The sequence below is a fragment of the Propithecus coquereli genome, unplaced genomic scaffold (assembly GCF_000956105.1).
Source record: "Propithecus coquereli isolate 6110/MARCELLA unplaced genomic scaffold, Pcoq_1.0 Scaffold137, whole genome shotgun sequence".
NCBI classification, from domain to species: Eukaryota; Metazoa; Chordata; class Mammalia; order Primates; family Indriidae; genus Propithecus; species Propithecus coquereli.
In genome coordinates, this window is record NW_012137969.1 from 5,019,892 (window position 1) to 5,035,822 (window position 15,931).

The 15,931-nt window shown below is 35.2% G+C and overlaps 1 protein-coding gene across 1 annotated transcript in view; it reads right to left on the reverse strand.

The window, feature by feature from the left end:
• Nucleotides 1–15,931, reverse strand: part of SDK1 (sidekick cell adhesion molecule 1) — a 595,735-nt gene that overhangs the window by 507,186 nt on the left and 72,618 nt on the right. The gene's annotated exons all lie outside the window — the stretch shown is intronic.

Below are 15,931 nucleotides of genomic sequence, written 5' to 3' on the forward strand. Positions count from 1 at the left end.
GCTTTTGGGAAACAATGTCCTAACCCAAAGGAGAGAATCCATGGTACCAATGAATGTCTATGGGGGAGACATCTGGGATACCTGGACCAAATCATAGGGCCATTTAGCATATCGTTAGCCACATTTAGACTTATCTCCTTTATGTAGCCTTTTCTGACCCTTTCTCCTAGAATGAACTTCTTTCCTTTGTGTCCAGGTATACCCTGTAATATACTTCTAATGGCAAAACTGTACAGTACACGTCTGTTTATATGCTCGTTGCTGCATGCTTCATGAAGGCAGTGAAATGTCCTATTCGTCTTTATAACAACATTACAGTATTTTTATGATATTGTTGAGCACTTGCTTTGTTCCAAACAGTGTGTTAACCCTTTCACATACACTTTCTTACAGAAGAACCCTCACGACAATCCTATTATGTAGATGTTATTATTAATCTTGTTTACACATGAGTAAACTGAGGTTTAGACAGACTAAGTAACTTGCCCACATAGGACAACAGTCCAAGAGATTTTTCCCCTAGAGGTCCACATGGCTTCCACATAGCAGCCACATTTTACTTATTATTATGACGATGTTTTGCCTATAGCATAAGAATAAGCTGGAAAGCAGTCATATTTTAAAGAAGATCACATTACACCCTACTAAAAGGCATTCAAAGGCTTCCCACTGTACTCAGAATAAAATTCAGTATAAATGGTCTGCAGGGCCCTATAGGATCTGGTCCCTGCCCAATTCTCCATCCCTGTCTTTGACTCTTCCCTGGCTTATAGTACTCCAACCACACTCATTTTCTTCCCATTTCTTGAACAAACTCAGCTTTGCTGCTTTGGGCGCCTTGAGCTTTTCATCTCCATAGGCTGAAATGTTCTAACCCCAGGTATTTGCAGAATAGCTGGCTCATTCTTATGCTTTCGAAAGCTGCACAGATGTCACCCTCTTAGAATAGCCTTCCTTGACCCCTTACCAAAGTAACTTATCACTTCTGTTACATAAACCACTATTTCCTTCATATAATTTACAGCTATTTATAATCATCTTGTATTATTCGTTTGTTTACTTGTTAACTGCTTGTCTCTCACATGTAAACTTTATGAGGTCAGGGACTTTATTTGTCTACTCTCCGATGTATCCCTGAAGTGTAAGCCTAGTACTAATACTTAATGACAGAATAAATGAATCCTTAAGAGCAAAGATGATGGATAGCACAGTCTCTGAAATCAATGGAGATTATTCCTACTTTAAAGAAGAAATTTTCAAAAATATTTAGAAATATTTTTGTTGTTTAAAAAAAGTCAAATCATACTGTTTCCTGTGATAAAAGAGAAAGCATATCAACTTTCTTAAATGACATAATTCAAACTTTTGGACATAAAGCTATTTTACTTCTGAATAATAATATGAATTACTATCAAATTATACTGTACGAATTCACAAAAGAACCTCCTGAGAGTTTCCTAGAAATAAAATTAAATTTAAAAGTTTGAATACGATATAAATGTAAAAGAATAGCTCTCAAATGTATTTTGTTTTTTTAGAGGAAAATCTCTATATTACCACATGAAGCCACAGTAATAAAGATACCAACCACATATTTATTAATGATGCAACATTCAATATACCACATAATAGTATAAGGTAATGTGAAAATAGATACAGAAATAATCATACACCAAAGCAAACATTTCTAGGAAATTCTCTAAAATGTAGATGGAACTTGGCTGCCAACATTGTTGACCCATTAGCCTCTCTGCTGCTTTCTCAATCAACTGGAAGCCCCTTTAGTTCAAGCAATAACACAGCTATAGTTAAATTAACTACAAGGTTAATTTACAAGGGTGTCAAAGCACTCTCACCATCTTTGCCTCAGATTTCACTGTTCTGTTTTAGTATAGGAGAGAAAACAGTAAATATATAAAGACTCTGTTTAACTAGGAAAAATACACAATAAAGCACTAAAACAGAAGAGAAAGATTTCCCCTAAACAGCTTGTTCTTGTATCAAAACTAAAAGTGTTCTTAACCAGATCTCTGTCCTTAATTATTCCAACATGAGAACTTTTTAATAAAGAACAATCAGATTTGGGCAATGGCTCTTTTTCCAGTCTCATTAAAATAGCATGGAACAACTGAATAACCAGTTAACAAGTTATTTATTGTGTGTTCAGTATGTGAGGATCTCTCATCAAGGTAGTCATTCTGATAAAGAGGAATGTCACATGACCCCTCTAAGAAATCCAGGTGGGAAAACAAAATGTATACATATGAGACAACAGAACAATTACTGCATGTTATACGTACCACATGATCTGTCAATGAAAAACAAAAATCAGTTCTCTGTCTTAAAGGGATTTAAAACATAAAAAGCATTCTAAGCAAAAGTTTGTAAAAGTGTTGTAAGCAAAAAGCAAAAGAAAAGTTTAGTAAGAAATGTTTGAATACAAATCTGATTTTTTCCTCTATAGACAAATAATATACCAAATAATTTAAAAATAATCAAATGATAAAAGAAAATACAAAAACAAAGAGAACATCTAAGTCTTGGGGCATTTGGCACATACTTTGCTCCCTTGAGCTCGCACAGGGCCCATCCTGCAGCCAGGATGTGGGACCACTGTGGTCCCTCATGACAAATACCAAGAGAAGAGAACCTGTAGCTTCCAACCTTTGTAAATTCTGGTGGCCAAGCTCTCCTTTGATATTAGAAGTTCAGTTCATCCTGCAAAGTAGTTAAGAAAATTTTTTCACAAGCCCAATTTCAAGACAAAGATTTACTTCAAAAATAGGAAAATTTTTGTCGATGCAAACATAAAACTGTAACACAATAAAACAACAAAAAATCAAACCTTTTGGGAAGCCAATGATAAATATTTTTGAAGGACATCCAAGAACTTTTTAAAAATATTTTATTTTGAAATAATTATAGATTCATAGGAAGTTGGAAAAATAAAACAGAAAAACCATATATCCTTCGCCTAGATTCTCGTAATGAATACATCTTAAAGAAGTACAGTGCAATGAAAAACTAGGAAGTTGACATCAGTGTAACATGTGGGTATAGCTCCATGTCACTTTATTACATGTGCAGCTGGCTTTGCCACCATAATCCAGATACAGAACTATTCCATCACTATAAACATCTCCCTCACACTACCCTCTCAGAGACACTCTACCTCTTCCCTTCACCATCCCCAACCTGGCACCCACTAGTTTTTCGAGTGTATAATTTTGTTATTTTGAGAATGTTATATGAATGGAATCATACAGCATGTGACCTTTCAAGATGGGCTTTTTTTTTTCATTCAGTAGATTTCCCCTGAGATTCATCCAAGTGTTGCATTATTGACATCTCATTCATTTATAATGCTGAGTAGCATTCTATGATATAAAGGTACCACACTTTACTAATTACTTATTGAAGAACATATGGGTTATTTACAATTTCTGGCCATTACAATGAAAGTTTCTACATCCAGATGCACATTTAGTGTAGACATAGGTTTTCATTTCTCTGGGATAAATGCTTAGGAATGCAATTGCTAAGTGGTATCACCAGCATATGTTTACTTTTTAAAGAAACTACCAAACTATTTTCCAGAGTGACTATACCATTTTATGTCCCCACCAGCAATGTATGAAATATCCAATTTCTTCAGATCTTTGCCAGTATTCGGCAAATAATTAAAACTTTTTATTTTAGCAGTTTTAATAGCTACTTAATGATATCCTATTGTGGTATTAATTTGCATTTCCCTTATGGCTAGTGGTGTCAGGTATGTTTTTCCTGTATCTGTCATCCACATATCCTCTTTTGTAAAATGTCTCTTCATGTCTTTTGCCCATTTTATAATTAGATTATTTTTTTTTTTTTTTTTTAAAGACAAGGTCTTACTTTGTCACCCAGGCTAGAGTGCACTGACTGGATCACAGCTCACTGAAGCCTCAAACTCCTGGGCTCATAGTAATTCAAGCACCTTTGTTGAAAAGACTATTGTTCTTTGACTGAATTGCTTTTACACTTTTGTCAAAAATCACTTGGCTGTACTTGCATGGGTCCATTTCTGGGTTCCCTACTCTGTTTCATTTGTCTATGTGTCTATCCCTACATCAGTGTCACAGTTTTGATTACATTAGCTTTAGCCCAAGAATTCGGATTGAGTAGAGTGATTCCTCTCACTTTTCCTTCTTTTTCAAAACCATTTCACTTATTCTAGCTCTTTTCTTTATCCACATAAACTTCAGAATAATCTTTTCTGTACCTCCAAAAAATCTTTTTAGGATTTTGATAGGAATTACATTAAACCTATACATCAATTTGGGGAAAACTGACCTCCTTCAATCCATGGATGGTGGCATGTCTTCCACAGTTTAGCTCTTTGATTTCTCTCACCAGTGTTTTGTAGTTTTCAACAAGTCCTGCACATGCCTGTTAGATTTATAACAAACTATTTCTTTTTATAAAAGCACTTGTAAATAGTACTGTATTTTTCATTTCAATTTCCACATGTTCATCACTATTTTATAGAAATGTGATTCATTTTTATATGTTGATCTTATCTCCTGTGACCTTACTAAACTTATTCTATGAGGTTTTTTTAGTAGATTCCTTGGAATTTTCTAGGTAATCATGTCAACTGCAGATACAAACAGTTATTTTATTTCTTATCTTTCTTGCATTATGGAGCTCACCAGAATTTCCAGTACTATGTTGAAGAGTGGTGTGAACATCCTCACTTTGTTCCCAAACTTAAGGGAAAGCATTCAGTATTTTGCCATGAAGTATGATGTTAATGGTAGGTTTTCTGTACGTGCTATTTATCAAATTGAGGAAGTTCCTGTCATTATTGAGAGTATTAGGAATGGGTTGAATTTTGTCAAATGATTTTTCTGTGTTAATTGATATGGTCATGAGTTTTCTTCTTTAGATTGTATGTTTGATTGCACTGCTTAATTTTTGAACACTGAACAAGCCTTGAAGAACTGGAATAAACCCCATGTGACTGTGGTGTATAATTCTTTTCAATATATTGCTGAATTCTATTTGCTAATAATTTGGTAAGGATTACTTGTTTATATTTGAGAGATGTTTGTAATTTTCTTTTGGGTGTGTGTGTACATTTTTCTAATTTTAGTATCAAAGTAATACTGACTTCATAAAATTATTTAAGCATTTCATCCTCTACTACTATCTGGAAGAGACTGGATAGAATTGATGTTTTGAGTTTTTTTGTTTTTGTTTTTTTAAGTTTGGTACAACTCTCCAGTGAAATTATCTGCACCTAGAGATTTCTTTTTAAAAATGTTTAAAATTATGAGTTCAATTTCCTTAATAGTTACCGGGCTGTTCAAATTATCAATTTCATTTTAAGTGAGTTGTAGTAGTGTGTGCTTTGTTGAGGAAATGGTCCATTTCACCTATGTTAAACTTGTGTGTGCAGTGCTGTTCATGGTATTCCCTTATTTGTCTTTTGATGTGTCTGTCTTTGCAGTGTCTGTAGTGATCACTCATTTCATTCCAAGTATTGGTAAGTTATGTCTTCTCCCTTTTTTGTTTTTGGTCAGTCTGTTAGAGGTTTGTCTATTTTATTGTTCTTTTTAAAGAATTTGGTTTTTTATTACCTTTTATTACATTGTTTTTCTTGTTATTTTTCTCCTTCTGCTTGCTTTTGGTTTCTTTTACTCGTTTTTCTAGTATCTTAATGTGGGAGCTTACTGATTTGAAACTTTGTTTTTTTTCTAATGTAAGTATTTAGTTCTATAAATTTCCTTCTCAGCCCTGCATTTGCTATATCCCTCAAATTATAACATGTTGTATTGTAATTTTCATTGAAAGTAGTTTGTAAAATTCATTTTGAGACTTTTTTTTGATCCATGGATTATCTAGAAATGTGCTGTTTGTTTCCAAGTGTTTAAACATTTCCCTGTTATCCTTGTTATTAGTGTCTAATTTGATGCCATTATGGTCAGAGAATGTATTGTGTGATTTTAATTCTTTTTAAATTAAGTAAGATTTCCTTTATGGCCCAGGATAATGTCTATCTTGGTATATGTTCAACGAGTGCTAAGAAGATTGTGTACTTTGCTGTTGTAGGGTAAAATGTCCTCTATATCCTGTTGGTTGAAGGTGGTGTGGCTAAATTCTTCAAATCCTTGCTGATTTTCTGTTTATTCTATCAAATATTGAGCAAGAGGTATTTAAATCTCCAACTATAATTTGGGATTTGCATCTCTCTCTTTTCAGTTCCATTTGGTTTTCCTTCACGTATTTTACAGCTCTGTTGCTTGGCTTATACATTATTTTAAATTGGTACATTTTCCTGGCAGATTGACCCTTTTTCTTTATGTCCCTCTTTGTCTCTAGCAATTTTCTTTGCTCTGAAGTCTACTTTATATGACACTAATATAACCAGCCCTGAATTCTTTTGATTTATGTTTGCATATGTTTTACATCTTTTACTTTTAATGTACCTATATCATTATTCTGAAGTGAGTTTCTTGTAGAGAGCATATAATTGGGTCACGGTTTTTTTTACATAAACTACCAATCTCCTACCAGTGATTTGATTTTTGGCTTGACTGTTATTGGCATATATGAATGTCACTGATTTATATGCATTAATTTTGTATCTGGAGACTTTACTGAATTCATTTATCAATTCTAGGAGTCTCTTGGTGAATTCTTGGGATTTTCTAGGTATGATAGCATATCATTAGCAAAGAGTGAGAGTTTGACCTCTTCTGCCCCCATTCGGACACCCTTAATTCCCTTCTCTTCTCTGCTCTGGCAAGGACTTCCAGCACTATGTTGAATAGAAGTGGAGATAGTGGACAACCTTATCTGGCTCCAGTTCTAAGCGGGAATGCTTTCAATTTTTCCCCATTCAATATGATATTGGCTGTGGATTTGTCATATATGGCCTTAATAATTTTAAGGAATGTCCCATCTATGCCTATTTTTTTGAGGGTTTTTATCATAAAGGTGTGCTGGATTTTATCAAATGCTTTTTCTGCGTCTAGTGAGAGAATCATATGGTCTTTGTTCTTGTTTTTATTTATCTGGTGAATTACACTTATAGATTTGCGTATGTTGAACCAGCCTTGTATCCCTGGGATAAAGCCCACCCAGTCGTGATGAATTATTTTTTTGATGTGCTGTTGGATTCGGTTTGCTAAAATTTTGTTGAGAATTTTTGCGTCTATATTCACGAAGGATATTGGTCTGTAGTTTTCTTTTTTTGCTACATCCTTTCCCGGCTTTAGTATCAAGGTGATATTGGCTTTGTAGAATGAGTTGGGAAGGATGCCATCCTTCTCAATGTTTTGGAATAATTTCTGCAGTATAGATATGAGTTCCTCTTTGTATGTTTGGTAAAATTTGGGTGTGAACCCATCTGGTCCGGGACTTTTTTTGGAAGATTTTTTATTGCTGCTCCAATTTCTGTGCTTGATATTGGTCTGTTCAGGCCTTCCATTTCCTCCTGATTGAGCTTAAGGAGGTTGTGTGTTTCCAAGAATGTGTCCATTTGTAGCTTTTGGGCATATAGATTTTTATAGTTTTCAAAGATAATGTTTTGTATTTCCATGATGTCTGTAGTAACCTCTCCTTTTTCATTTCTGATTGAGTTTATCATGGAAATTAAACAATCTATTGCTAAATGACTGCTGGGTAAAGGAAGAGATTCAGATGGAGATCAAAAAATTCTTTGAATTAAATGATTAACAGGACACAAGCTATCAAAATCTGTGGGGTATAGCAAAAGCATTCCTGAGAGGAAAACTAATAGCATTAAATGCTCTCCTCCAAAAGACAGAAAGCTCACAAATCAACAAACTGGTAAACTGTCTCAAGGAACTGGAAAAGGAAGAACAAATTAACTGTAAACCTAGCAGAAGAAAGGAAATAACTTAGAGCAGAACTAAATGAAATTGAGAAAGAAAGAGATCAATAAAACCAAAAGCTAGTTTTTCGAAGAGATAAGCAAAATTGATAGCCCTCTTGCCAGATTGACAAGAACTAGAAAGGACTTTAATCAACTCAATCAGAAATGTTTTCTGTTTTTCATTTGTTTCTGTAATTTCTTTTTTTTTTTTTTTAGCTTCTCTGAATGTTACTTGAACAATTTTTTTGGAATTCTATTTTGATGTATCCATAGTGTTTCTGTGTATATCTCTTTGCATAGCTATTTAGTGGCTGCTCTTAGTATTAGATTATTCTAGGTAACTTATCATGGTGTGCTAGTGTCAACATTTTACCAGCTTGAGCGAAGTATAGAGACCTTACCTCCCTTTAAGTCCCGGACTCTACCCCATATGTAATATGTTTGTCATAAATATTTCCTCTATATCATTGTGAATATTAACATATTTGACAATGTTATATTTTTTTGCTTCAATCGAACATAATTTAGAAAGCCCACAAGAAAAATTATTTTATCCATATTTTTGCTTTCTGTTGTTCTCATGTCCCAAGATAACTACTACTTTATTTATTATGATTTTTAATCATTTTCTGCTTTATGGAGAGCTTCCTTTAGTTTAAGGATAATAAGGATAAGTTCCTAAGGGTAGGTGTTATAGGAACATATTCTTTTAGTTTTCATTCATGTAAGAATGTCTTAATTTCTCCTTCATTCCTGAAGGACAGCTTCACCAGATACAGAATTATCAGTTGACAATTCTTGTCTTTCGGTACTTGAAAAATATTGAACCACCTTCTTGTCACCATGGTTTCTGATGAGAAATCTGATGACATTCAGCTTGGTTTTCCCCTATAGGTAAGGTGCTGTTTCTCTTTGGCTGCTTTTAGGACTTTTTTGTCTTTAATTTCAGAGGTTTGAACTATTATAGTGTTTGTTTCTTTAAATTTATGTTGTTTGGGGTTCAGCTTCTTGAATTATAAGTTTATGTGTTTTTAATGCCAAATTTTGGGAAACTTCATTATTTCTTTACTTTTTGAACCCCACCCTCTTTTTCCTCTCCTTCTTGGATTCTGATCACAAATGTCAAATCTTTTGTTGTAGTCCCACAGATCTCTGAGGCTCTGTGGATTTTTTCATTTTCTGTTTTTTCAGTCTATTTTCTCTGTTGTTCAAATGAAGTAATTTCTATTGTTCTATCTTCAAGTTCAGATTCTTTTCCCTGTCCTCTCTCCATTCTGCTGTTGAGTCCATCCATTGGAATTTTTACTTAAGTTACTGTATTTTTCAGTTCTATAATTTCCATTCAGTACTTCATTATCTCTTCTATTTCTTTACTGACACTTTCTATTTCTTTGTTAAGTTATTCCTTTTTACTCCCAATTGTTTCCAGCAAGGTTGTAACTCTTCATCAATTGCATTTTTATTGACTGTTGCTTTGAAATGCTGGTCAGATATCTCTAATAGACACCCGTATCATCTTGGCACTAGTGTCTGTTGATTGCCTTTCCTAATTCAAGTTGAGGTATCCCTGCTTCTTGTTATGACCAATGATTTTCAATGGAAATCTCGACATTTGGGGTCTTATGAGATTCTGTATGTTACTTAAATCTTCTATTTTGGCAGGTCTTTTCTGACACTGCTAGTAGGGGCCCAAGGGGAGCACTGCCCCTCATTGCTGCCAGCTGAAGGTGGAAGTCTAGAATTCCCACTAGACACCTGGGAATGGAGAACAGACTCCTTATTACTGCTTGATTGGCGTGGGAATTCCCCACTAGGCCTCTGCTGATACCTCCCTGGACGGGAGGTTGTTATGCACCGAATGTTTGTGTCCCCTCCTCCACCCTAGTTCATGTTTTGAAGTCCCATGCCCCAATGAGATGGTATTTAGAAATGGGACATTTAAAAGGTAACTAGGTTAGCTGAGGTCATGAGGTTGAGGCCCTCATGATGAAATAAATTAATGCCCTTATAAGAAGAAACAGCAGAGAGCTTATTCTCTTTTTCCCCACCCCCACCACCACCACTTGAGGACACAGCAGAAAGGTGGTTATCTGCAAGCCAAAAAGAAAGCCCTCACCCAAAACTGAATTGACTAGCTCTTTAATCTTGGACTTCCCAGCCTCTAAAATTATAAGAAAATAAATGTCTGTTATTTAAACCTGCCGGTCAGTGGAATTTTGTTATTATAGCCCAGGCAAAGACAGAGGTGGAAGGGGTCTGTTATTGCTCCTAATACAGCCTCCACTTGCACAGCAAGGGAGAGAGGCACCTTGATAACACCAGGTGGGGTGAAGTCCAGGCTCCCCACATGGCCTCCCTGATACCATGAGTGATAGGTAGGCTCATTACCACACAGAGCAGATAGAATCCTTGGCTGCACATTCATATCCTTCTTTCTTACCATTCTGATGGGGTGGTTGGGGTATATCTTTACAGTAGGATGAGGCTGGAAGTCTGGGGAGGGGGATTGTGAATGTGGCCACAGTTTTCTTCTGTACTATTTGGCTGGAGTAGAGCAGTTATTGTCACGCTAAGCTGCCCCTTTTGGGGTCCTTTAGTGGAAAGGGGAGGGTTTGGGGGAGCTTTTTTTTGGTCTGTGGCATTGGAATCCAGGTTGTCAGCTTCTTGGCACTCAATGCAAGATATGTGACATGAATAGAAAGCTCAGGGATCCTGCCACTGTGTCCTTCCTTGAATCCCAAGGTCCTCAAGTCAGTCTGCCTTCTCCCAACCTTTCAGAGTCTTATGTTTTCTATATATTATGTTCAGGGTTTTTAGCTATACTTGGCGGGACACAAAAGGAGAAGTACATCTACTCAATCTTTCCAGAAGTGTGAGCTAAGAAGCCTCTTTTAACAGTCATTCTCTTCCAAAGATTGATGATCAGCAAAATAAGATTCAAGGATCATTACCACGTAGAAATGAGGGAGAAACAACAATAACAAGGAAAACCTACTGCAGGAGTGAAGTAGGCATAAGAAATGAATAAATTATGAACTGTACACCAAGTGTGAAAGTAAAAACAAGTACTTCTTATCTGTTTTGCTTGGGGCAAAAAGACAGATTTGGAGATGGAGATGATCAAAGAATTGTATAGGGCAAAGGATAAGAACACAACGAGGCTATAATGATTCAAGAAAAGGGGATATTACAATAAGTTAATACCAGTTGGCCTTAGAAACAAAAAAACCAGGAAATCTTTTTAAGGTCTCACACCAACTTCCCATGAAGCAGAGCTGAAGAGAGGTTTTCCATATTGTTAGCTAAACATGGCTCACTTCCATTAGTTGAAGATGAGACCTAATTGCTGAGAAAAAAGCAGACAGAAGCTCCAAATCAGCAACTGACATCCTGAAGACACACTGTAAATTACAGTGGGAGAGAAAGGGGTGAGCAATTAGCACTACACAAATTTCAATATCTTGGCTTTTCTTATAATTAGCCGACAAGCAATTTAAAAACCACAGCCCTGCACAGAATCATTATAATTATTTTCCAAAGGTAAGAAAAAAAAAATCCTAGCAAAGAATGGTTGACATTCATTGCATTCACTCCATCTATTTTTATTATACGAATTGGTCAAAGACAGCTGGAGAAGAAAAATCTAGAAAATAAAATATTTCACATTCTTATTCTTATATTGAAAAACCTGAGAGAGTATATCCCTTTCAAGGTCTCCAAAGGATTTCTGAAGCTCAATTCAACACTACTATGTTATAAACAAAATGAATTTATCACATATACCATGTTACTTACAGGTTTTTTTTTTTTTTAAGAAATTGCTATGGTAAATATTAGAAGTTTACCAGCTACTAGTTGTTGGGCACCCTACAGGTATTAGAAACAACAAAATGCTTTTTCAGTGACTTGCTTTCTTATAATTACATTTCAGTAGCTAAATTCAATACAATAATTAATTCAATAACTAGAGAGAATCAATAAACTAAAAATTAATTAAATATATGCTATTTCTTTCTTTTGATTACTTTTCTCAATATTGTTTTAGAAGTTAGACACAAAAAAAGTATGCGCCATGAGAAAGAGAAAGGTGGACTATATATTCCAGAGCACCATCCTCAAATACTAGGTGAAGATAATGAGCGTTGTACAGGAATTAGTGAGGGAGGAATTTTCATCAGCATCAGTCAGTGATCCAATCAGTCATTTGGTCAATCATCAATCAGTCACTCATTGCCACTGCTCTCCATGTGCAGAGGACACAGCAAGTACACCCATGGTACACTGTACAGAAGCAGAGGTCATGTGATCTGAGGGGTCCGAGGAGAGAAGGATGGCCAAGTTACAAAGGAGCAGGGATCTGGACCAGGACCACAGTGAGGGGCAGGAGCTAAGAGGGGTCCACAAGCAGAGAGAGAGGCAACAGGATGCAGACTGGTGGGGTATCATTTCTAGGGGGAGTTAGAGACATGGGAACAAGAAGAAATAGCTCAGGAAATAATTTAGAGTGAGAAGGAAAGAGAGTGAGTAGAGAATGTACAAGAAGGAAGGACAAGTGGAAGAAGCAGAACTTGTAGAAGAGGCTAAGAGGAACAGTCAAAGGAGAAATAGGGAAGAACAGGGTTGAGGCAGAGAAAACGCATCAGGAAGCCAAAGATCCTCAACAGTTTCAAATGCTACAAAAGACAAAATAATGTAAAAAAGTGGAAATTGTCCATTAGCTTTGATTGGACTGCCACTGCAGAACCACGAGAAGGTGATTTCAGTGATGTCCTCTGAGTGTTAATGCTGGTATTCCTTTATGTCCTCTGCTGTGTACACTGGCTACCAGCTCACATTTGCCTTCTCTGTTTACTTTCAAGCATTTATATCATCCACATTAATAAATACATGTTATAAGGAAAATGTATACATGATATAGTCTCATTTAACTAAATGTATTTAGTTGAAATACTTAATGTACTGGCAATACAATTCTCCATGTTTTATAAGTTCTCAATTTGTAAGGATATTTATATTGAAGTATGGTATCTCCAACATTATAAACTATTATGCAGCCATTTGAAAGGATGTTCATAGACTTTTTGATGAATGAAAATATCTTTGATATAATCTTAATTTTAAAATATTTACAAAACAGTTTAACAAGTAGGATCTCAATGAAAAACATATTTAAGAGAAAGTAAATCATGACAAAATGCTTATGAATGCCTATAGAAAATAGTATTATGGGTAATTTTACCTGCTTACTCATATTCTTCTGTATTTATCTAATATATTACAATGAGTACGTATTTTGTATAATATATTAAAAATCATGGAAAGGGATAATTAAATCATATTATAAAGACAGAATCAATTCCCTATCCTCCTCCAAGTATGTTTAGTTATTAGAGGGAAATATCTATTTAATTTGCTGTGTAAGGGAGCTAATACAGACCATGCTGTCTTCTAAGATGTGCACAATCATGTACTGATAAATGTTGTTAGTAATTAAGAAAGCATGAGTATTATAGCACTACAAAAAAGCTTAACATCAACAAATGTTTGTCTCTAATACGTGCAGTTCCCAGTGAACCAGCTCTATGCCTGCTTTCAGGACAAAGAATTTGTTTACTAGAAATATTTCAAAGTTTGGAAGATCGATAAGAAAATACTCAGAGAAATTCCAGAGCACAGAAACACCTATTATTCTAGGGTATGTGCCTGTGTGTTTGTACATTTGCTTGTTAGCTTCTCATTTGATAGAACCAGTGATTTCCAGCGAGGCTTGCACATCACCATTAAGAATCCTGCTGGTTTAGTGTTATCATTTAAAAACTTGCCTAATGACATGAATGACCAGGGATGCTTGTAAAATTCCTGGACCCAACCTATAGAATCAGGATCGAGAGATGTGGCCTGGAGATGGATGTTTTCAAAAGTTCCCCAGGATATCAGTCACACCAAGATCTGAATATTATTTTCCTGAGAATGTTTTAGAATACCTATTAAATCATATACTTTCTCAATCTCAGATTCTTCTCTTTGTAACTATTCCCATCAACATACACACACCCTTTTCAGACCAATGTAAGTGCCAGAGATAACCAGTGGCCCTGGAGTTTAGCTGTAATTTTAAGTTTGACCATCTGGAATCCCTCCTTCTGTACATGCTGCAAGGCCTACTAGAACTTGGCTGCTACCCGCTGCTTGCCAAGAGTGGCCCTCCACTGATTCATTCTAACTGAGGATGTCTAGGAAAGAACAGCATTGTGCTAAACGAATAGAAGTACCTGCACAAAAGTACTGTAGGAGCCAGGACCTCCCAACCAAGGAGGGAAAATAACACATGGTCACCTTCTCTTAGATTTGTAGTTTTCACATCGTGAAGTAGTTCCACACAATCTTACGATATCGGCAGGGCATAACTTAATATTCCTATACAAGTAAGGAAACTGAGGCAAAGAGCTTTCTAAATGACTTTCCCATTGTCACAGGGCTTACAATTTGCTTTCCACTCGGTCACACTTTGGGGTAAGATAGGTATACACATAAATTATAAAATGCAAAAATCATCTCAAGAAAGGTACAAAGTGCTATGAATGTGTGAAGAGAGGTATTCACATTCAGATGGGACAAGTATATGAGCAAGGTAGCATGGGAACTGAGTGGTAGAAGACGGGAGGAATAGTGAGGCAAAAAGAGGAGATGGGGCATAGAAAGATGTGCAGGAGAGAGAAAATGGGATGTCTACAGGAACCAGGTGTATGTCTAGTTCCACTGCAGCTCAAGTATATGTAGGAGGGCAGCAGAGATTAGGCTGGTAAAAACTAAAATCCAATGCCAGAATCTAGAGGAAAGAATAGATATCCCACACATTCCAGGGGCTGGACCTACATGGATCATCGGGCCACCTTCTTGAACAACTTAGTTGAAAATGGTCTCCAAGAGAGAAAGGTAACAATTACAATCGGAAAAGAAAATAAAAAGAAACTATTCACAAAAACACCAAAAATACAAAATATCTAGCAGTATAAAAAAGTATGGCTTCTTTGGAAAAAAAAACCTTACCAAACATCACTGGAAAAAAAAAGGAAAATATGGACTAGCTGAGAGACAAACAATATTTCTGGAGGAGAAAATGTAATATTGTAAAGATGTCAATTCTCCCCAAATTAATTTAACCTTTAATGTAATTCCAACCAAAATCTTTAAGGTATTTTTTGAACTAGTCATTGAGATTCTGAAACTGATCTGAAGAATTAAGAGGTAACACCTTGAAACAATGAAAAGTAACTAGAGGGATTTATAATAATACATTTTAAGATAATGATATTTGTAATAATATTAAGGCATTTATGTTCATATATTTAATAAACAAGACTATCATTTCAACAGAAAATTGGCAACTATCATACACATGCATGTGCAAAATACAACTATATGATATATAAATGGAAATATTAAATTAAAATACCAGGATGCTACTTTTCTCCAAATTATTATATATTTAAAATCTAAAAATAACTGATGATGTCAAGAATATGAAAACTAGACACTTATTCACTGACAGCAGCATGTCAGTGTAAATTGATGCAATTCTAGAATACAGGAGAATGCCTCATATTGTATATTATATATAGGGTACATTATAAAATATTTGTACTCTTTGATTCAGGGTACAATTCTAGATTACATACTTGACTAATAATCAGAATGCAGACAAAAATTTACATTTTCATCATCACTTCAGTTAAAATAACACAAAAATTATAGCACATAACTGAAATGTGCCCACATAGAGAAACTGTTAAATAATTTATGCCACATAACTAAAAATATTATTCAGCAAACTTAAAATATGTTATTAAAGAATATTTAAAATGAGAATTTCTCACTATTTAAAAATAGCAGAACTGAATACATAGTATGATCCCAAATGTAAACACATGGGCACATATGCATACATACATACACGTAAGTGCGAAGAGAAAGAAAAATTGCAAGGAAATGTATCAAAATGGTAACAACAGTTATTTTGGGCTGGTGGGATATCTTAGGCTATTTTTTTTT